Source organism: Chionomys nivalis, chromosome 3, assembly GCF_950005125.1.
Source record: "Chionomys nivalis chromosome 3, mChiNiv1.1, whole genome shotgun sequence".
Taxonomy (NCBI): Eukaryota; Metazoa; Chordata; class Mammalia; order Rodentia; family Cricetidae; genus Chionomys; species Chionomys nivalis.
In genome coordinates this window covers 89,249,177-89,271,747 of record NC_080088.1, presented here as the reverse complement: position 1 = coordinate 89,271,747, position 22,571 = coordinate 89,249,177, and the positions used below count along the sequence as shown (strand labels likewise).

The following is a 22,571-nucleotide window of genomic DNA, read 5'->3' as shown; positions in this document are numbered from 1 at the left end:
AACCAATTTATTTCAAAGATGTGCTGACCTCTCAATGGAAGCCAGGAGATGTGCTACGTTGGGGAAGGGGTTTTGCTCTTGTTTCCACAGGAGAAGAAAAATTGTGGATACCATCAAAATTAATAAAGGTTCGATTTGAAGAGGAGAAACCTCTTGGAAAGGAGAAATGACAACTCATCCACAATGATGATATTCCTACAGGTGGTAAGAAAAACATATAGAATGGGGGCAGGGTTCTGTTCTTATCTCCACAGGAAAACACTCATCTTTGAAAAATTCAAGGGATCCTGGATGTTTGGATACTGACAGATGGAAAAATACTTGCCCAATAGGAACTATTAAGAAAACTGAATAAGTTGTGTAAGTAAAATATACTAAACCATATTTCTAAATTTATAGAGCTGGTTTTGAAGTTGGACTCTGGCTCAGTCCCTCTCCAATTCCAAGCCTGTTGGTAAGAGAAAAACCCAGAGTTTCTGGAGTTTCTGTCTCATGTCAAGAGCCATGATAGGGGACAGAAAGAAATATGAGTTTAGAAAACATCTTTGCTTTTCTTCATATCTATCATACTTTTCATTGAATATATCTATCATTCCTTTCATTGAATATATATGTGTGTGTGTGTGTATGTGTGTGTGTGTATGTCTATATGACTGATGTTTAAGTTTTTCACAATGAACAATGAGTTTTTCCTGAAGTGACATTTGAAGTTTCCAGGAAGAAGATGGGGCCCCATAACAACGACTCCACCTGGTTGATATGACGTCATGATACCGATAGCGCTACTACAAGACCTGTTTTGGGTACCAGCTGCACAAGACGATCCCAACTTGGTTAGCTGAAATGGTGCACCTCTTATACAACATTCTGGCCAGACCTGCACAAAATACTCAGAGACTATTTGCAATTTTAAAAGACATCGATCTTGAAATTTAACCATCATTTTACTTTCACAGGATCCCCCAGAAAGAACGTCGCCCCCATGACAGCTGGAAGTAACTCTAGAGGACGACGTCCCCTCTCCCAGTAAAGTTTGCCCTTGGGTTTAGGGACATCATTTAGGGGTTGATTATAAATTGGTATATGGTTGAGGGTTGGGGAAGGAATTTTATAATAAGCTCAGGGATCATTTGAAAAAAAAAAAAGAGGGATAATAGATTGGTACTTGTTGGTACTTGTGAGTTATTGTTTTGAGACAAATGTATTGGTATCGATTCTTATATATTGATACAAAGTGAAATTATATTGACTATTGTATGCATGCATGTTTCTACCTCTGTTTAAAAACATTTTTATGTATTGACATATATTGTATTGATATATATTGTATATATTTACCATATTGCAGTGTACATTTCTACCTCTGATTAAGATATTTACATATTGCTTGTGTATTGATATATATTTACCATACTGCAATGTATATTTGTACATTGCTTATATTTGGAGGTCATTGTCCTCATTTGTTTCACAGTTATTTATTGTCTTAGTCTTTAAGTTAGATAGGTATTGAGAATTATATAGATCAATAGTATTCTAAGTTTGTCATTTATAATTAGACTAATCAGGTTCTTTAGATACATAGAGATTATACTCAGTATAGATAGATAATCTTCAACCTCTTCAAAGAGCTGTAGAAAATGGCCTTTAATCTAACTCAGAGTTTTGTGGTAGTGAGACACAATTGCTCCTGGCAACACCGCTCTATTCCCGAGAGAATGTTGAGCACCAAAGACACTCCACCCGGAGCCTTTCTTCTTGGCTGAACTGGCCTTTGGGTAAAGAAATGCCCATACCTCAACCACTGACAGAAATACAGAGTATCTGTGAATGGAAAAAACAGGACTGTCATATCCTGCCAAGACAGGGTAAGATAGTTTTGACAAGTTTCTTGCCTTTGAAAATGGTGTGTCAGTTATGTTAGGCCTTAGCCAAAGTTGGTTGCTTCAACGCTGCAAACGTGACCTTGGGTGATTGCCCAGGTAGCTAGTTGTCTCTGTGATTTGTTGCATGTTTTAGAAGTTGTTTGATTGCACTTCCTAATTACTCAGGTAACATTATTTCCCTTCTCAGATCTTCGATGGGGTTGAAGACTATATAAATGTAGTTACTTTCGACTCATGACTTAGCCAAGCTATTTATTATATAAGACCTAAGCTAGTTAGAATAGGATATTTGTACTTATTGTATATAATTTCATAGTAGGTTTAGAACTCTCTTACTTAAATAAAAGGGGGAGGTGTTGCGGGAGGTCCTTCCGCTCCTCCAGCCAATATCCACCAAGATACCAGCCCATTGGGGCGTGGTATCTTTCCCTTTAAAAAAAGCGGCCACTTCCCTCCTCTCTCTCTTTACTTCCTGCTCCGGTTCCGGCGACTAGACTTCTTCCCAATTGCGTGCGCAGAGGGCTGTTGTCTGGGACCGTGATCTGTAAGTTTATTCCCCTTTAAATAAATACCACCCTATTAATCACAATTCCAAACTGGTGTGGGATTGTTTATGACTTGCGCCTTCAAGTGAAGGAAGGGTCTTTGACCTCAGGCTCAGCAGCCAGTGCCTGCTCACGCTCATCGTCTCCTCCTTAGAGCTGGGACAGCTGTCTTTCTCCCTCTTTCTGCTCAGCCGAGGGCTTTTGTTTCTCCTGCGGTAAACCCTCTCCTCTCCTTGAGGTATCCTTTTTAGGCTGGCTTTCTGCAGACTTCTCAGCATTGGACTGGGCCATCTTCTCTCACAGGTTCACCTCTTCCAAGACTTCCCTGAAGCAGGCCCCTGGTTAATGCAGGGAAGGAGACATTGGTGGGCACTGGGGAAGGTCTGGTGAAAAGAAAGCTCTACGACCCGTTTTTAGAGCCAAGCATAGTGCAGACAACTGCGATATTAGCCACTGTCACTGGCTCACCCTACAGAAAAGTCCCTGTCTTCAAGTGAGTGCCCGGCAGTCCCAGGATGCACCTCATCTCTTTTGCATTTTCAAGGGTCTGTTTATGGTGGTGCCTGATGCCCAAAGTGGGGGACACCCAGGTACTGGCTGGAGTGTCACCAGGTCACCGTTGGCACCCAAGCCTCTGGAGTTCTTCCCCATAGCTCCCCAGAGCTCCCCATTTCTTATATAACAGCAACGGCATTACTCTCAGACACACAGAATCGGTCATCACCCTCAAATGCTGGAACCTTTCCCGCAGGAAAATTTTGGAGAAACTGGGGAATGCAGCTGGTTTGGCCAACGTGGAAGTGGGCGGATGTGAAGAGCACGTGGGCCTGAGAACTTCATGTGCTGAGCAGCAATAAGGGCCTTGAAGATGTATGTACAGGGTCCCAGCCACCATGGTGATGCTGCAGAGAAGGGGTGGGAATGTCAGTGCTGCCGAAAAGTAAGCCATCAGGGATTAGAAAGGGGATTTATTAGAATGACTTACAGATTGTGGTCCAGCTAATCCAACAATGTTGGGCTATGAATGAAAAATCCAGGAATCCGGTAGTTGTTGTTTAACCCACAAGGCTGGATGTCTCAGCTGTCTTCAGCATACTCTGGCATCTGAAAGAAGGAGGCTCTGATGCCAGAGAAGGAGTGAACTTGCTAGTGAGGTGAGAGCAAGCAAAGAGCAAAGACTTCTCTCTTCCGTGTCTTTATATAGGTTTTCAGCCGAAAGCGTAGCCCAGATGAGAGGTGGTTTTCACAGCTCAGATGATCTGGAATAAAGGTGCATCTTCCTACCTCATGGATCCATATTAAAAGTAGATCTTCTGTACTTCAAATCAAGCAAAAGTCCCTCACCAGGTTTGCCCTATATTTTTGGGTTTTAGTTAATCCTATATGTAGTCAAGTTGACAACCAAGAATAGCCATCACACACTAAATTACATGCTCAACCCCTCGCTGGGGGATTTGTGGCAAATACTACACCTCCAAGCCTTGGTTCTTTCTTTCCTTTTCCTTTTTATCATTTTATGATAGAATTCACATAACATAAACTTGGCTATTCTGTATATAACAGTTTAGCTGGGTACAGTGATACACATTTGTCGTCCCCATGACTTGAGAGGCTGAGGCAGGAGGATCGCTTGAATCAAAGGGTTTGATGGTAGCCCGGGTGGGTAATATTCCCAGATACTGTCTCAAAAAAAAAAAAAAATGAACAAGACAAACAAAAAAGGGAAGCAGGGCTAAGGATGAAGCTCAGCTGGTAGATGGTTGCCTAGCATTCATAAAGCCCTGGGTTCCCTTCCCAGCACAGCATAAACAGGGGAGGGGTGTATGCCTATAATCCCAGCACTCAGGACGTGGAGGCAGAGGATCTTAGGTTCAGTGTCATCATCAGCTACATAGGGAGTTTGAGGCCAGCCTGAGACACTTGAGGTTCTGTCTTTAGAATCCAGCACATAGGCCCCAGTACCTGCCAAAGTCAGAATGAAGACCTAACGCACCCGAGACCTAGTCCACAGTCCCAGGATTCAGGAGAGTCCTTAAGTCTACTTGTTTTTGGTTTCTGTACTTTGATTTCTCGCTGATTGTCCTTGCTAATCGAAGTGTGTCCACAGGGTGTGTTTTTCATGCATAAAAGGCAAAGAACAAAGTAGCTCTGGGCTGCATGGTTTGGGCGGGCTCCCCTTGTAGCGGCTGGCTGGCGATTTAGACGTGTCTGTGTGTTCTCTGGTGGGAGTACCTCACAACAGAACCTGAAGCAGCTAGTCATGCCACATTTACAGTCAAGAGCAGAGAACCATGAATAAATGCAGGCATGTTAGAGCTCAGGTCACACTTTGCACCATCAAACAGTCCAGGATCCTCCTCCTAGGGAATGATGCCACCCACAGTAGGCATAATCAAGATAAACGCACACAAACACACCCCACCCCACCTCTGCAGACAGAACTTCAGGCCAACCTAATCTCTAGACACTCCCTCATTTAGAATCCCTTCTCCGGTGATTTTAGATTGTGCCAAGTTGACAATTAAAACTAATTATCATAGAGTTATTAATCCAGCATCATGGCCATAGGTAGCCATGAAGTGGGAGAGCAAGCCTTCAGGTCCAAGGAGGGGCTTCATTAGAACAGACAACCATCAAGGAGTCCTGATAGCAAAGAGTCTTCTGTTTCTTTCATAACCAAAAGATTAGGCATTGTGCCATAAATAACACAATCCTCCTAAAGGTGGAGACAGGCCCTTTGGTTCCCAGAACATTCGAAGAGTTATAGGCAGCGTGGTGGGGCCTTAAAGAACGAGAAGTTTCTTACTCTTAGAGTTAGTTGTTTTTTGTTTTGTTTTATTTTTGAGAGAGAACAGTATGTGTGTGTGAAGTTGTGACCTCGTTTCTGTGCTAGAGGTCAGAACTGCACTGTAAATCTAGTGAGACTCAAAATTATCTTGGCTCTGAGAAGTTGAACAGGGTGGGGCTGTAAGGTCACAGCTTGCTTGCTTATCAGCTCTCTCTCTCTCTCTCTCTCTCTCTCTCTCTCTCTGTCTCTCTGTCTCTCTGTCTCTCTCTGTCTCTCTCTCAGAGATTGCTGGAGTTGGGTGGGGACAGACCTGATTTCTTTGAAAGAGAGAGGTGGCTATGACCGCCAAACCAGGAATAGAGTGCTCAGTTCACATCTATAGTCCCAGCGCCTAAGAGGCAGGGGCAGGACAATCAAAAAAAGTTCAAGGTCTGGCTACATAATAAATTCAAGGTTATCCTGTGTTATATGGGACCCTGTCTCAAGAAAGAAAGAAAAGAAAGATCTTTTAAAGGCATTCCTGTCCAATGACTTACTTCTTCCACCAAGGTCCCACCCTTTAATAGTCTTTCAGCTTTGAGTCCATAAATGAATGAATCCATCTTTCACATCAATATACAAATAAATAAATACAAATAGAAATAGACATAAAAGCAGCCTTCAAATGCCAGGGTCCAGGATGTCAAATCTTTGCTCCAAGTTAAATGAGTATATTAGCAATTTATTCATCAATGTGATAAATGCCTGACAAGGGTGATTTAAGGGGAAAAAAAAAAAAGAATTTGACTGGGTGCCGTGTTGGCGCATACCTTTAATCCAGCACTTGGGAGGCAGAGGCAGGCGGATCCCTGAGTTCAAGCCACCCTTTCAAACTACCCAACTTAAAGATTTTCAAGACAATTCACAAAGTCATGAAACTAAATTTTGAGCCTTCTGGGTCTTTCCTTAAAAGATGTTTGTCAGGGGCTGGAGAGATGGCTCAGAGGTTAAGAGCATTGCCTGCTCTTCCAAAGGTCCTGAGTTCAATTCCCAGCAACCACATGGTGGCTCACAACCATCTGTAATGGGGTCTGGTGCCTTCTCTGGCCTGCAGGCATACACACAGACAGAATATTGTATACATAATAAATAAATAAATATTAAAAAAAAAAGATGTTTGTCAAATGCTCAGTGTGGCGGCAAACACTTTTGAAACACAGCATGCAGGAAGCAGAGGCAGGTGGATTCCTGTGAGTTAGAGTTCAGCCTGGTCTACATAGTAAGACCCTGTTTCAAACAAACAAACAAACAAACAAACAAACAAACGAGATGGATGGGAGAGATGTCCTGCAAGTATGAAGGCCTAATTTTGGATCTTCAGCACCCACATAATGGCTGGATGTGATACGGTGAGAGATGGCCCAGCAGTTAAAATTGAATATTGCTCTTCCAGAGGATCTGAGTTCAATACCAGAACCCACACTGGGTGACTCTCAAGTACCTGTACACCAGTTCCAGGAGATCTGACATCCTTTTCTAGTATCCCAAGATGTTTACACCTATGTGCACATACCCACACATAGACATACACACAGCTACATAATTAAAATAATAGTAAAATAAATCTTGTTTCTTAAATTTTTGTTTTATTATTTTACATGAGTGAGTGTTTTACCTGCACATATGTCTGTGTACCACATGTGGGCAGTGCTCTTACAGGCCAGATCCCTTGGACATGGGATCCTCTGAACCTGTAGTTATGGATGGCTGTGAGCCACCATGTGGGTGCTGGGGATCAAACCTAGGTCCTCTGAAAGATAAGCCAGGGCTCTTAGCTAACTGTTGAGCCATCTCTCCAGCCTGTAAAATAAAGTTCTAAAGTGCAAACAAGGAGGAGAGCAATTGAGGAAGACACCTGCCTTGGCCTTTGGTTTCCACATGCACAAACATAGGCCTGTGCACACACAGAAGGATGGCTGTCACCTGGGCATAATGGCACAGTTTGTAAATCCCAGCATTTTGGAGACTGGAACAGAAGAGTGTCGAGTTCAAGGCTTAGCCAGGCATCTATAATCCTAGCAGTTAGGAGGCGGAGGCAGGTAGATTGCTGCAAATTTTATGTCAATCTGGGCTAGAGTAAATCCTTGTCTCAAAAAAATATAGCCCAGCAGTGCTGGGTGGTGGTGGCACACGCCTTTAATCCCAGCACTCGGGATGCAGGCCACCCCGGTCTACAACAGCAGTTCCAGGACAGGCTCCAAAGCCACAGAGAAACCTTGTTTTGAAAAATCAAAAAATAAAATAAGTAGGTAAATAAATAAATAAAACAAAAAAGATGGCTGATAATCTTTACCTTTATTACAATGTAAAGTCTGGGACTTGAGCTTAAATCTTCCTGTCTGAACTTCTCAAGTGCTAGCATTATAAGCATGTACCACCACAACCTAATACATTTATAACAAAATAACAAAGCAACCCTTGAAATGTAAACACAATGGCTGGAGTTCTAGTTGCCTCCATGAGGATAGTGCCACTCCTGAGGAATGGCAGAACAAGCAGTCAGAAAGATTCAGGACACCTGAGGCCTTGGTGCTGCCAGCCTACCCAAAACTGCTCATCCTGGCTTCCAAGAGAGAAAAGGATAAGCTTTCCTATTTAAGACAGTCTTATTTGGCAGGGCTGTGGGTGGAGGGTGTTCCGAATCTTCACAGCTGAACTTAAGGCTAACCGACATCAAGTAGTCTAGTGAATCAGTCTAAATTCTTAGTTGTAACCACAGAACTAATTTTAACTGGGCTGAGCAGAAAAGGAACGTGTTAAAGAATACTGGGTAATCTAAAAGTCCCGGAGAATCTGGCTTGGCATCTACTCAGGAAGAAACAGGTCTTGAAGCACATCCAAACTAGTTCAAAAGAGCCACTGCTGCTGATGCAGATAGCATACAGGCTGATTCTTTCTCTCTCCGTCATTAGATGCAATCATAGCCAACCTCTTTCGATATGGACATGCCTGGCACTTTTCTTTCTCTTAGCCTTGGGTTGCCATATGGCAAGATTCTAGCTGTGAGGGAGGTAGGAAAGATCATCCCTAGCTGCAAGAGAAGCAGAGAAATGATCCTTAGCTGTAAGAAAGGCAAGGAAAAGGATTCTTAGCTGCAAGGGAGCAGGGAAAAATGATCACCAGGCTTCTGTGATGTTGCTGGGTAGCCGGAATGATCAGTGACTATACATACTCCAGGCTGATTATAGTTTTCCAAGCCAGAATCCTAGTTGATTGTTTGTTGGATGGAGCTTCTGTGTAGAGGACATCTATGATAGATTGTGGCTAAGATTATGACTTAATCGGCTATATCCTGTATGCTTTATATTGCCTATCACTTTGAATTTAATGTATTTCTTGCCATTCTTCAGTCCATTCTAACAGGCAGCAAACAGTTTCTGGCCCAGCAGGAAATGTCCCTCATAACTTTCCCCTTAAATTTGTTTTATTTTCTTTTATCACCAAGAGGATAAGATAAGCAGTTATACCCAACTTTCAAGGCCAGGACAAAATAACTGGCTTTCCACTGCAGAGTGTGGATATCACAGTTTCTTCATCCATAAAGTGAGGGTTTTGGCAGGATGCAATGATACGCACCTATAATCTTAGCACTTGTGAGCCTGACACAGGAAGATGGCAAGTTCGAAGCCACTCTGGGCTACATAGTAAGATGCTGTCACCAAGCAAACCAAGCAAGTAGAAAAACATCCAGTGAGAACTATCTGACTCGTACTGACAGTCTGGGGTTTGATGCTGCTGTTTTCTCATTCATTCATTCATTTATTTTAGGCAGGGTATCTCTGTGTAGCCTGGCTGTCCTGGAACACCCTCTGTAGACCAGGCTGGCCTTGAATTCACAGAGGTCCATCTGCCTCTGCCTCACAAATACTGGGATTAAAGGTGTGCGCCACCAGCCTAGCTCTTAGTATTTTAATAACATTTATTTGTGTGTGTGTGTGTGTGTGTGTGTGTGTGTGTGTGTGGTCAGAGGACAACTTTTGGAAATTGATTCTCTCCTTCTACCATATGAGTCCTAGGGATTGAACTCAGATTGTCAGGTTTCCTCAGACCGCCAGCCTCCAAGTAATGACACAGAAACTTTTCTTATGAATGCTCGGCCTTGGCCTAGCTTGTCCCACTAGTTCTTTTCTATTCATCTGTGCTTTCCTTCCGGGCTTTTTACCTTCCCTTCATTCTCTACGTCCTGCTTTCCTGCTTCCTCTGACTGGATGGCTGGCTGGCTGGCTGGCCCCAGGCATCTCCTTTTCTTTCTCTCTTATTCTCTCTCCAGCCTAGATTCCTCCTCCTACTTACTCTCTCTGCCTGCCGGCCCTGCCTTTTCCCTCTACCACCTAACTGTTGGCCATTCAGCTTTTCATTAGACCAATCAAGTGCCTTAGGCAGGCAAAGTGAACCAAATATAACACATCTTTACAGAGTTAAATAAATGCAGCATAAAAAAATGTAACACACACCTTTACATAGTTAAAGTTATATTCCACAACAGGCTTGATTGAAAGTGTTTTTACCCACTGAGTCTTCTTGCCAGGCCCCTGTTGTATTTTTTTAAGTTTTCTAGCTATACCGTATAGGGGCATAGTTTGTTGCCAAGAATTAGGAGTCATGGAAAAGCCTAATTTCTACTGTTGAAATATGTGCTTAGAGCCGGGCGGTGGTGGCGCACACCTTTAATCCCAGCACTCAGGAGGCAGAGGCAGGCGGATCTCTGTGAGTTCAAGACCAGCCTGGTCTACAAGAACTAGTTCCAGGACAGGCTCCAAAGCTACAGAGAAACCCTGTCTTGAAAAAAACAAAAAACAAAAGAAAGAAAGAAAGAAAGAAAGAAAGAAAGAAAGAAAGAAAGAAAGAAGAAAGGAAGGAAGGAAGGAAGGAAGAAAGAAAAAGAAGAAGAAGAAAGAAAGAAAGAAAGAAAGAAAGAAAGAAAGAAAGAAAGAAAGAAAGAAAGAAAGAAAGGAAGGAAGGAAGGAAGGAAGGAAGAAAGAAAAAGAAGAAGAAGAAAGAAAGAAAGAAAGAAAGGAAGGAAGGAAGAAAGATGTGCTTAGAGTTGGAGAGATAATTCGGTTGAGAAAGTGTTTGCCTTACAAGTGTGAGGACCTACGTTTGATTCCTACAACTCATGTAAAAAGAGTTGGGTTCGGTGGCACATGCCTGTCATGTGCGGGGAGGTGCAGACAAAGGGATCCCTAGAACTCTCTGGCCAGCAGATTTAGCCAATTTGGTGAGTTCCAGGCTACTGAGAGACCCTATCTCGAAAAACAAGGGGAGGACCAGGACTGTAACTCAGAGACAGAGCACTTGCCAGATGTACAAGTGGTCCTAGGTTAGGTCCTCAACGCTATCCACAAAAGATGAGAAAGAGGAAGAGGAGGAAGAGGAAGAAGAGGAGAAGGAAAAAGAGAAAAAGGAAGAAATGGGAGCCATTGAGGTTGTCTTAGAAATGACCAGGTCTGGTGACACATGCCTGTAGTCCCAGCACTTGGGAACCTGGGACAAGAAAACTCATGACCCAGGCAGTGGTGGCACACACTTTTAATCCTAGCACTCAGAAGCAGAGGCAGGTGGATCTCTGTGAATTTGAAGCCAGCCTGGTCTACAGAGCGAGTTCTAGGACAGTCAGGGCTACACAGAGAAACCCTGCCTCAAAAAACAAACAACAGCAAAAAACACCAACAACGACAACGACAAAAAGCTGTTATGAGTTAAAGCCAGCCTGGGCTGTAAGATGAGTTCAGGACCATCCTGAATGCATAGTGAAACTGTCTCAAATAAACAAACACACACATACACACACACACAAAAAAAATAAGGTGAATGGCTCTTGAGGGACAACACCCATGGCTAACCTTTGGCCACCACACACATATGAATGCATGGACATTCACATGCACAAACATGTGTAGCTACCTGACCATGTACTCTCACACGCATAACATATTCACCCATAGATACGCTGTTCTAGATTAGCTTCTGTTGCTTTGATAAACACCACGATCAAAAGTGACTTAGGAACAGAAAGGGTTAATTTCCACTTACAGTTTCAGGCCATAGTCCATCACCAAGGGAGGGCAGGGCAAAAACTTAAACAGGAACTGAGACAGAAACGATAAGCTGGGCGGGCGGTGGTGGCACACGCCTTTAATCCCAGCACTTGGGAGGCAGAGGCAGGCGGATCTCTGTGAGTTCTAGGCCAGCCTGGTCTATAAGAGCTAGTTTCAGGACAGGAACCAAAAGCTACAGAGAAACCCTGTCTCGAAAATCCAACAAAACAAAACAAAACAAAACAAAAAAAACTAACCAAACAAACAAATAAAAGACATGCTGTTTACTGGCTTGCCCACTCCCTCTCAGGTTCATGCTCAGCTAGCTGCCCAGGGATGATGTCGTCCACGGTGGACGGGGACCTACTTCAACTAGACAGTTTCTCACTGATACAGCCACAGGTGTCTTCAGGTCAGGCTGGCTCTTCTCAGGTGACTCTAGGTTTGTGTCAAACTGACAATAAGAACTAACCAGCACGTACATGTGCACACAAACACACAAAATTAAGAGTCTGGCTCAGAGGACCAGAGTCCAGTTCCCAGCACCCATGTTAGATAGCTCACTACTACCTATAACTCCTATCCCAAGGGATTCAGCATCCCCTCTGGCCTTCGCGGGTACCTGGACACACTTGCACATACTCCTACACAGACACACATACACACGAAATAAGATGTCTACTTGCTTGGCAGTTTCACTCCTGGGAATATGTTCTCAGAGTCATTGGCAGCAGGGGCACAATCAGATAGTTAGCACATGAATGCTTACAGCAGAATACTATACACGAGTAAGCCCCACGGAGAGATGAATGAATGAGTGGAACATGACATACTGCGGTGGTTTGAATGGAACTGGCCCCCATACGCTCATAGGGAGGGGCACTATTGGAGCTATGACCTTGTTGGAGTAGGTGTGGCCTCGTTGGAGGAAATGTGTCACTGTGGGGGTGGGCTTTGAGGTCTCCTGTGCTCAAGATACCCCCCAGGGTCTCAGTCTTCTTCTTGTTGCCTTCTGACCAAGATATAGCCAGGTGTCAGTCTGAATGCCACCATGCTTCTGGCCATGCTGATAATGGACTGAATCTCTGAACTGTAAGATGCCACATCAGTTAAATGTTTTCCTTTATACGTGTTGCTGTGGTCATGGTGTCTCTTCACAGCAACTGAAACCCTAACTAAGACACATACCTACCTAATGGAATATTATTCAGCCTTGGAAAGGACTGAGGTGAGCCAGGTGTTGTGTCTCTTGCCTGTAATTCCAGCAGTAGGGAGGCTGAGGCAGGAGAATTTCTTCAAGTGTGAGACCAGTCTAGTCTACACAGCAAGATCCTATCTGAAGGTGGGGTGGGGAGGGGACTGTCTTAGCTAGTTTTCTATTGCTGTGAAGAGACACCATGACCAAAGCAACTATTATAAAAAAAGTATTTAACTGGGGATTTGCTCACAGATTTAGAGGGTTAGTCTGTTATAATTATGGTGGGAGGCATGGCTGCATGCAGGCAGGCATGGTGCTGGAGAAGCAGCAGAGAGCTTTATATCCTTATCTGCAGGCAGCAGGCAGAGAGAGAGAAAGACTGGGCCTGGCCTGGGCTTTTGAAACCTCAAAGTCCACCCACAGCACACTCCTGCTCCAACAAGGCCACACCTCCTGGTCTTTCCCAAAGAGTTCCTCAAATGGAAACTAAGCGTGCAAATCTATGAGCCTATGGGGGCCATTCTCATTCAAACCACCACAGGGACTGTGGAGATGGCTCAGAGGATAAAATATTTAGCTTTGATTTTGATCTCCTGAACCCACATGAAAAATAAACTAACAGCCGGGCGTTGGTGGCACACGCCTTTAATCCCAACACTCGGAGGCAGAGGCAGGCGAATCTCTGAGTTCAAGTCCAGCCTGGTCTACAAGAGCTAGTTCCAGGACAGGCTCCAAAACCACAGAGAAACCCTGTCTCGAAAAACCAAAATAAAATAAAATAAAGTAAAATAAAATAAAAAATAAACTAACAAAAATTAAAACAAACAAACGAAAAACTGGCTGGGTGGTGGTGGTGCTTGCCTTTGATACCAGCATTGGGGAGACAAAGGCAGGCAGATCTCTGTGTGAGTTTAAGGCTAGCCTGGTCTACAGAGTGAGTTCCAAGACAGCCAAAGCTACAGAGAGAAATCCTGTCTGTATCGAAAAAACAAAAACAGACAAAACAAACCTGGAAGCTCGTGAGCAGGCTAGTCTGCAGTATACAGAGCCCAGAAAATACAAGAAAGACCCTTCCAATAAGGTGAAAGGTGAGCTGTATACAGGACCTGCAATCAATCTCTCTCTCTCTCTCTAATGCACACACGCACGCACAATTTTTAAAATCGATCCTGTCCAATAAAGATTCAAATGATAGACTGCAAACCCTGTCTCGAAAAACCAAAAAAAACAAAAAAAAACCAAAAATGATAGACTGCAAAACAGTAACAATGTGTTTTCTTACAGCCACTGTATCTTCTAAGGTTCAGTTGGATCTTGGTAGGAGGATTCAAACCAAGTAACACATCGCCCAAACATCCCATCACCTCGGCAAGTTTACTGGTAATTGTAGTCAATACTGAGAAAAAGAACTAACTCTGTCCCTGGCTGTTTTGCTGTGAAAGAGCCAGCCAACTCATCTGTGAATATAAGCGAGTTGGTTGGTTGGGTCTGGACACCTAGATCCCTCCTCCCCTGCCTCCCGGGTACCTGGCTTGTTAGGTATTCCAGAATCAGGTAGATTTATTGTTCCTCCTTCCCTCCTTTCTTCTTTTCTTCCCTCCTTTCCTTCGTCCCCCTCTCTCCTTCCTTCCTTTCCCTCCTCCCTTCCTTTCCTCCCCTCCTCCACCCTCTTTCCTTCCTTCCTCTTCTCCCTGCTCCTTCTGTCCTCCCTATTTTCCTTCCTTTCCCTTTTCTTCCTCCTTCTCCTTTCTCCCTCCCTCCCTTCTTCTCCCCTCCCTCCAGTCTCTTCTATTCCCTTTTTCCTCATTTTCTTCCTTCCCTTCTTCCCTCCATCCATTCCTCCCTTCTTACTCTCCTCCTCCATCTCTCCCTCCTTCATTCTTTCTTTTTCTTTTCTTTTCTTTTTTTTTTTTCCAAGAAAAGGTTTCTCTGTGTAGCTCTGGCTGTCCTGGTAGTTGCTCTGCAGCAGACCAGGCTGGCCTTGAACTCACAGAGATCCCTTACCTCTGCCTCCTGAGTGCAGAAATTAAAGGCATGTGCCATCACTGCCCAGTTCATTCCTTTTCGCCACGTTGGTGATCAAACCATGGGCACCACGCATACTAGGTGAGTGCTCTACAGTGTGTTGGTTTGTTTTGTTCCATTTTGGGAGATGAGAGTTAACTGTATAGCCCAAGCTGGCTTGCTCTTGTATGTGCAATCCTCCTGCCTCAGCCTCCAGACCTCTGGGATTTCCAAGTGTGCTCCACGAGACTCCTTATCTCCAAAGAGGCCACCTCTGCGGTAGCTATTGATCACGCGTCTCACACAGAGACGCGGATTTAAATAGGACAACTAGAGCTTCTTCTCTCGGCTTCTGGACCTTGCTCAGAAGCAACGCTGAAATAATGAAATTGAGAGGGCACGAATGATGAGCAGACGCTCACAATCCAAGTGGGATCGAGAGACTCAGTGGAATGTAGCTAACCATTTCCACCAAAAATAAAACGCTCTGCTTCCCTCAGCCGATTCAATTATCTCTCTAAAAAGGGCACTTTTTTTTTTAACACTCCCTAAGAGGCAGCAGATCTAGCGAGTGAGTTCTTGTGAACAGCAGTGAATAATCAGACAACTGTGGCCAAGATGTGAAAGAAAACATGGCCTGGCCTGGCTGTGAATAGAGATGGCAAAAATGAATAACATTGTATTGGTGCCATCTGGATTGGTTTTTATGATTTTTTTTTAAAAAAAAAAGCATAATTTTAAGTTCTCTAGTCATGCGGGTGTGCTGGTGACCAAGCCTTTGCTCTTGCTGGAAATTAAAAAAAAAACCTCCTCTGTAGCGTCCATCAGTTTAAAAACACAAGGAAGGGACAGGAGGGGTTTGCTTTTCAGGAAAGGGCAGGCACCGGTCGGCAGAGCCCTGATCCGTTCCCAGCACTCGTGCCAGCCAACCTAAAACTCCAGCTCCAGGAGACCTGACTCCCTCGTCTGGACTTGATAGGCACTTGCATTCATGTGCCCCCCACCAACACCTTTACTTCATTGCAAATAAAATAGATCATAAAATGCACTTGCAGGCACATACACACACCTGCACAGTACCCTTCTTTTTTTTTTAATTTTGTCTTTTTCGAGACAGGGTTTCTTTCTCTGTGTAGCCCTGGCCCCTGGCTGTCCTGGAACTCACTCTGGAGACCAGGCTGTCCTGGAACTCACAGTGATCCGCCTACCTCACCCTCCTGAGTGCGCCACCACACCCAGCTCAGAAAACCTCTTTTTGGCCTATAAAATAATTCGGGTTCATTAGTAGAAGAATGAGAAAAAAGTTATTTAGGGAAAAAAAAAAAACACAAACCCCCCCCCAAAACCCACTGTTTCTATGATTTCCTTCCAGTCCTCATGAATATGCATGTGTGGACATGAATATGCATATGCGTATGGGCTCATGCTGTATTTTACTTAACGAGATGAGGTATTGTCTCTTGTTGACATAGTCATTCTTTGTCTGGTCATATGTCATATTTGCATGATTCTTCTTTTCTGTTTTGTGAGGTTTTTGGTTTTGTTTGTTTGCTTGCTTGTTTGTTTGTTTAAGACAAGGCCCTATCCATGTAGCCTACACTAGCCATGAAGTTGCTATGTAACTGGGCTAGTCTTGAACTTACGATCCTCTTGTTCCCACTGCCAGTGTGCTGGGATGACAGGTGTGGGCCACTGTGTTTAGCTTATGGTTTCTATTTCTCAACCATTGCAGTTGGAGAACTATCACAAATGTATGCCTGTGTTTCTGTGTGTGTGTGTGTGTTCCCATACGTGTGTGAATGAGAGCAAGAGGCTAATGTTGAGAGTCTTCCTCAATTGCCCTCCACCCATTAGTTTTTTTTAATGTGTTTGTTCATATGCATGCCTGCCTGCATGAGCCCTTTGAGCTCAGCAGAGGGTGCCTGATCCCCTGGAACTATAGTTACTGATGGGTGTGAACTGCCCTCTGGGTGCTGAGAACCAAACGTCTGTCTTCTACAAGAGTAGCGAGTGCTTTTAACTGCGGAGACATCTCTCCAGCCCTCCCACAACCTTAGGCTTTGAGACAGGGTCTCTCAGTGGGACCTGGGGCTTATTGACTAGTCTACACTGGCTGGCCAGAAAGCCCCAGAGATCTTCCTGTCTCTATTAGTCAGAGTTCTCTAGTTGCAGAACTTATGAAATGAACCCCCCTCTCCATATATATGCATATAATTTATTGGAATGGCAATCCAACAATGACTATCTGTGAATGGGAAGTCCAAGAACGCAGTAGTTGCTCAGCCCCACAAGGCTGAGTGTCTCAGCTGGTCTTCGTACATGCTGGAATCTTGAATCAGGCTCCAGTGTCAGTGAAGGGATGGATGAGCCCTCCCTTCTTCCGTTGTCCTTATATCGGCTTCCAGTAGACCATGGGGCCCAGATTGGGGCTGTGTCTCCTGGGCTCAAGATCTGAATCAAAGGCTGTTGTCTTCCGGCCGCAGGATCCAGACCACAGGTTCAGACCATTTCTGAACTGTAGTTCATTCCAGATACAGTCAAGTTGACACCGGATAGCAACCACCTCAGCGCCCCAGGGCTGAACTTACAGACACGCACCGCCACACCTAGTTTTAACACGGATGCTGGGGACCTGAACTAAAGCCGGAATGCTTATGCATCAAGTTCTTTGCCCACTGAGTTAGCTTCCCCACCCATAAGTGAGTATTCTTAAAGGAATCTGGGACTGTTGAGCAAGACCTGCGGACTGCAAGTATGCCACATTGTCACCTGACACCTTCCTGGACAATAAATGGGAATAAATAAGATGGAAATCTGGATAAATTTGCCTTCTGGTGTTCAGGTTCCCTTTGCCTTTGCGTAGTCTATCCTCAAAGTCTCCACGGGCCTGCCTGGGTACACTGAACTCTAACCCTTCACCAGGAGGAGGGAGCAGGTGGGGGCAGGGACTGTCTCTGCCCCACCCCCATCCCAGGCAGAAACAGTGTGGAGGAGACAGCCAGATGGCTCAAAGCCCAAGTGACATCACTGGCAGAAGGTCAGCCTCCCCAGGAGCCCTTCCTTCCTGCTGTGTGTTAGACACTGACCTAAAACATGTCATTCTGTGGGATGATTCCCTAGCCCCTGCATCTGGAAAATGGGCACAGCTCCAACCTCGAGGATTCTTTTGTAGAGTGATGACATAACACCCAAGAGACACTTGACGTGCTCCTGGGACACCTAGGTATCAGAGCTTCCTGAGAAGAATATAGACTTGGGTGGGAAATCCAAGACAATGCACACATCCAATCCAAGGCACACATGCCTTTTTAGCAAAGGCTACTATCCAGCCCAGCCTGGTGTAATGGTGCACTCCTTTAATCCCAACACTTGGGAGGCAGAGACCGGCTGATCTCTGTGAGCTTGAGACCAGTTCCAGGGCAGCTAGAGCTACGTAGTGAGACCCTGTCTCAAAAACAAAGGCTATAATTCAGAGTGAACAAGGAGATAGGGAAATCCTATTTATGGGCTGGGCTCAGTGGTAGAGGCCCTGTCTAGAATCCTCCAGTGAGGGGCTGGGTTGTGGCTCAGTGGTAGAGCACCTGCCTAGAGTCCCCCAGTGAGGGGCTGGGGTGTGACTGAGTGGTAGAGGCCCTGCCTAGAATTCCCCAGTGAAGGACTGGGGGCCTGGCTTAAAGGTAAAGTTAATGTCTAGCAGATTGTAATACTCAGGATTTTAGCCCCAGCACTGAAGAGTAAAGCAAAGCATACTTATGTCTAATAGGAAGAAATAGCCACACCTCTTTGGGCTATTAAATAAGTCCACTGAGTGTTACAAAAGAACCACTCATTCCGGCCCATCCTGTTATCAGATGCAGGAACTACCTTAATAAATACCTTTGGACACAAACAGGCGGGGCAACGGGAGGTACAGGAAGTCACCTGGGATCTCCTTTAGCCTTAAAGTCACCTTTAGCCCCAGCCACAAGGGGTGGGGGCTGCTGGTGAGACAAAGCTTCCTGCTGGGCTCTGAGTCCTAAAGGGAACCACAGGCAGGTTCCGACGGTGGCTGCCCTGACACTGTCAGTTCCTTTGAGCTTTGACTCCAGGTTCTATATAAGTAGGTCACACAAGTGTCATTTCTCCACTGTTTTTGTTTTGTTTTGTTTTCCCAAGACAGGGTTTCTCGATGTATCCCTGGCTGTCCTGGAACTCGTTTTGTAGACTAGGCTGGTCTCTGACTCACAGAGATTTGCCTGCCTTTGCCTCTTGAGTACTGGGATAAAAGGTGCAGGCCACCCCCATCAGGCCATTTTTGTCACTTTTTAAGGCGGGCCTCTGTGTTGTGGGGAAGACAGAACTTGTTTCCTCTCCTGAGACACCCCACCCTCACCCCCGAAGCTCACAGGCTTCCCTGAGACCACCATGGGGACTCTTGGATGAAAACGGACGGTACGGTAGAGGACCAGGCGGAGGCTGAGTGTAATGTCTGCAGTGCCAGCACTTGGGAAGCTGAGGCAAGAGAATGGCTAGTTTGTACCCAGCCTCGGCTACACAGCAAGACCCTGTAAATGTCTAAAAGGAAAAAAAAAAAAAAAAAAAGAGGCAGGTCCAAGTGGATCCTCAGCCCCCTCACTGGAGGAATCTAGGCAAGGGTTCTGCCACTGAACTACATCTCCGATTCCTCACTGGGGAACTCTATGAAAATGTACTCCTGTTGAGCCCTGCTTGCATCCCCTCACCGGGGAAGTCTAGACAAGTCTTCTACCACTCAATCATGCCCCTGGTCTAGAATGGGCCTTTTTTCTGTTCCTCATATACGCCTGGATATATTCGTTTTGTTAGGAGGTTACCCAAGTACCTTGCCCCAGATTCCCCAAGAGTGGACCATATACAATTCTAGATCCTGTCTCTCCAGGTCTTGCTTTGCTTGTAGGTTCAGTTTTACCTTCCTGAAATCCCCACTAGTCCAGGGCTGGGCGTGTGCCACAGGGTGACGTGGTAGGCACCGAGTGGCAGGCATGAACCCAGAAGCCTTGTCCCACCTGCCTACATGCTGGCTTACGCCTGCCCTGCCCAGTCTGGCCCAGTTGCCTTGGCGGGAAGCAACGTAGCAGGTGGTGACATTCAGTGTCAGCCTGGTTTTATGGGCTTGGGGTGAAGGCTCTGTGACTGGTGGGTGGGGTTTCCCACGTGGCTTGTGCTCTGCCTGTCTTCGGAGTAATCTCCTCGAAGGTAGCGACCTTATCTTGTTCACCTCAGTGTCTGGAGCACGACACACTACAGCTACACGCCGGGTTAGTTGAATGCTTGTGGAATCAACTGGGGAAAAGCAAACATGAGGAGGATCTGTGCCCTTTGCAAGAAAAGCCCACGGCTCCGCAGAAACCAACAATTAAAACAGGGATGGGAGGGAGCATTGTCGCTCTGTGGCTTCCACGGGGATCTTAGAAAAGGCAGGACTCCCGGAGTATCTTGTACCCTGGGTCTAAAAGTGGAAATAGAGCCCGTGTCCTGAGGGGACAAGTGGGAGGAGCCAGACCTGACTCTACATCACCCCCAAGTAACCCTCAAGCCTTATCTCTTTACTAAGCTCAGTGCCTGACTCTGCCTACCCTCCCCACCCCCCAGCACAGCCGACTCCCAGATCTTCCTTTCTCCCACCAACACTTATCTGCCCCAGGAATGCCTAGCAGAGAACCACATTCTCCGCTTTGACACACCACAGACAATAAGTGTAAAGCTCTGCACACAGCCGGGCAGGCCTTTAATCCCAGGAGCGGCAGGTGGATCTCTGAGTTTGAGGCCAGCCTGGTCAACAGAGTGAGGTCCAGGACAGTCAGGGCTACATAGAGAAACCCTGTCTCAAAAACCAAACCAGCCAAACAAAAACCTGTACACAGCTGCAACTCCCCACCTCCCTTTGTTTTATCCTCCTTCTGTCTCTTTGGATTGCTGCTTAAATGTTGTCTTCGAGAAGTCGTCCCTGATCACCAGGGACGGTTGCCTGGCACACATGTTCTTCATAAACTTCATGGTATCTTGGTGAGAACAAGGACTGAGTCTGTCTTATTCGGCATGGCTGTGCATCTTGTGAGGGTGCACATGTAACTGGTAACTGACAATTCCGGAATGCCTGAATGAGAATGATGTCAGGAGGGGCTGCTGCTGGGCTCCCCTAGAGAGCCTCATCCAGCACAGGCTGCATCCATGGGAAGGCGAGGCCCAGAGTCTTTGCAGAAATTCGAAGTAGCCGAGAGTATCCAGAAGAAAAAATAACAGGGGATCTGTGTCAAACAAAGTGGAAAGCAAGGACTGACATCCAAAGTTGTCCCCTGACCTTCACATGCAAGCTAAGGCATGTGTGTATATTCGCAAGTGTCACTTACATACAAGAGCACATACACACACGCACAACACACACGTGCACACACACACTCATACACACACACACACTCATACACACACACACACACACTCATACACACACAGATTAAGAAAAAAAAGACCATAGGGATTTCTCAGTGTAGGAAAGAATTCATCTACTAGTCAGGCCAAAGAAATTTAAAACACAGAAAGATTCTATCTTTGGAATCAGACAAAGATTGTTGAGCTGCTGCTCCCTGGGGAAAACACCACTATCTCTGTCTCTTGGCCTTACCTGAAGGCAAATTCTAAACTAATCTCTCCTTTTCTCTCCCATCTCCAGCCCTTTTCTCTCTTTAGATAGGGTCTCACTGGAAACCAGTGGGCTGACCTGGAACCTGCTATGTAGATTAGGCTGATTTCAAACTTAGAGGCTTCTGCCTCTGGGGTGCTGAGATTAAAAGTGTACCCCACCACGGAGCACATTTGCCTAATCTCTTCCCCAGACAGGCACGGACGGAACAACTTGGCCTTTGCCTTGTTTTTACAAAAGATCTGCAATAAATACCCTTTGGTTTGTTTATTTTTGTTTTTGAGACACAGAAAGCACCCAGGCTGGCCTTGAACTCATGATTCTGGAATTACAGGCATGTGCCATTATACCTAGCTGTCTAAACTTTTAAAAGATTTTCTTTATTTCTATTTAATGAGCTTTTGCCTGTATGTATATTTGTGTACCCCATGTGTATCTGGTGTTCTCAAAAGCCAGAAGAGGTCATCAGATCCCTTGCAACTGGAGTTACAGATGGTTGTGAGCTGCCATATGGGTTCTGGGAACCAGACCTGGGTCCTCTGCAAAAGGAGCAAGTGTTCTTAATCTCTGAGCCATCTCTTCAGCCCCATGCTTATCTACTTTTGATTATTCATTTAAAGATGTTTATTTACTTATTTTCTGTAGGCAAGGAATGCCACGGGGACATATGAGAAGGTCAGAGAACAATTTAGGGGAGTTGGTTCTTTCTTTCCACCACATGGATCACAGGGATTGAACTCAGGTCCTTAGGCTTGGTGGCAAGCACTCTTGTCTGCTGAGCCACCTCACCCACCTTTTTCATTTGTTATTGTAAAACGTAGCAAAGTCTTGGGAACCTAGGTCCTACATTTGTTGCCTACTTTGGCCAAAACACTTAGCTTCTGTTTCTGTATCATTTGTAAATTGGAACTAGCAATTAAGTCATTTACGAAAAAAAGGAAAGCCATGTAGTATATGATTTTATATATATACAATATCTAGAATGGGCAACGCCCCCCCTTCCCAAACAGGAAGTAATTTAGAGGTTGCCTAGGACTGGGGGTGGTGTGGGGAAAGGCTGGGAGCGGGTGTAACATTTCTTACCACTTTATTTATTTCTGTGTGAGTGTGCATGCACACCCAATGGCATGGTGCTCTGTGGAGGTCAGAAACCTACCTTTGCGAATTGGTTCTTCTCTTCTGCCATTTGGATCATGGGGATTGAACTCAGGTTGTCAGTCTGAACAGCAAGTGCCTTTACCTGCTGAGCCATTTTCACCAGCTCCAGGATTTCTTTCGTGGGTGATGAAAATGCCCTAAAATTAGATAAAGACTAAAGAGTGATTACATATAAAGTGCTTAGAGCAGTCTGACACATCAAAAATGATCCGAAAGTCATCGTTAAATAAAGCTTACCTCCAAACGAAGGCATCCAT

The 22,571-nt window shown here is 45.2% G+C and overlaps 1 pseudogene; it reads right to left on the bottom strand.

Annotated features, from left to right (window-relative positions):
• Positions 1-22,571, bottom strand: part of LOC130871374 (elongation factor 1-gamma-like) — a 28,330-nt pseudogene extending 5,759 nt beyond the window's left edge.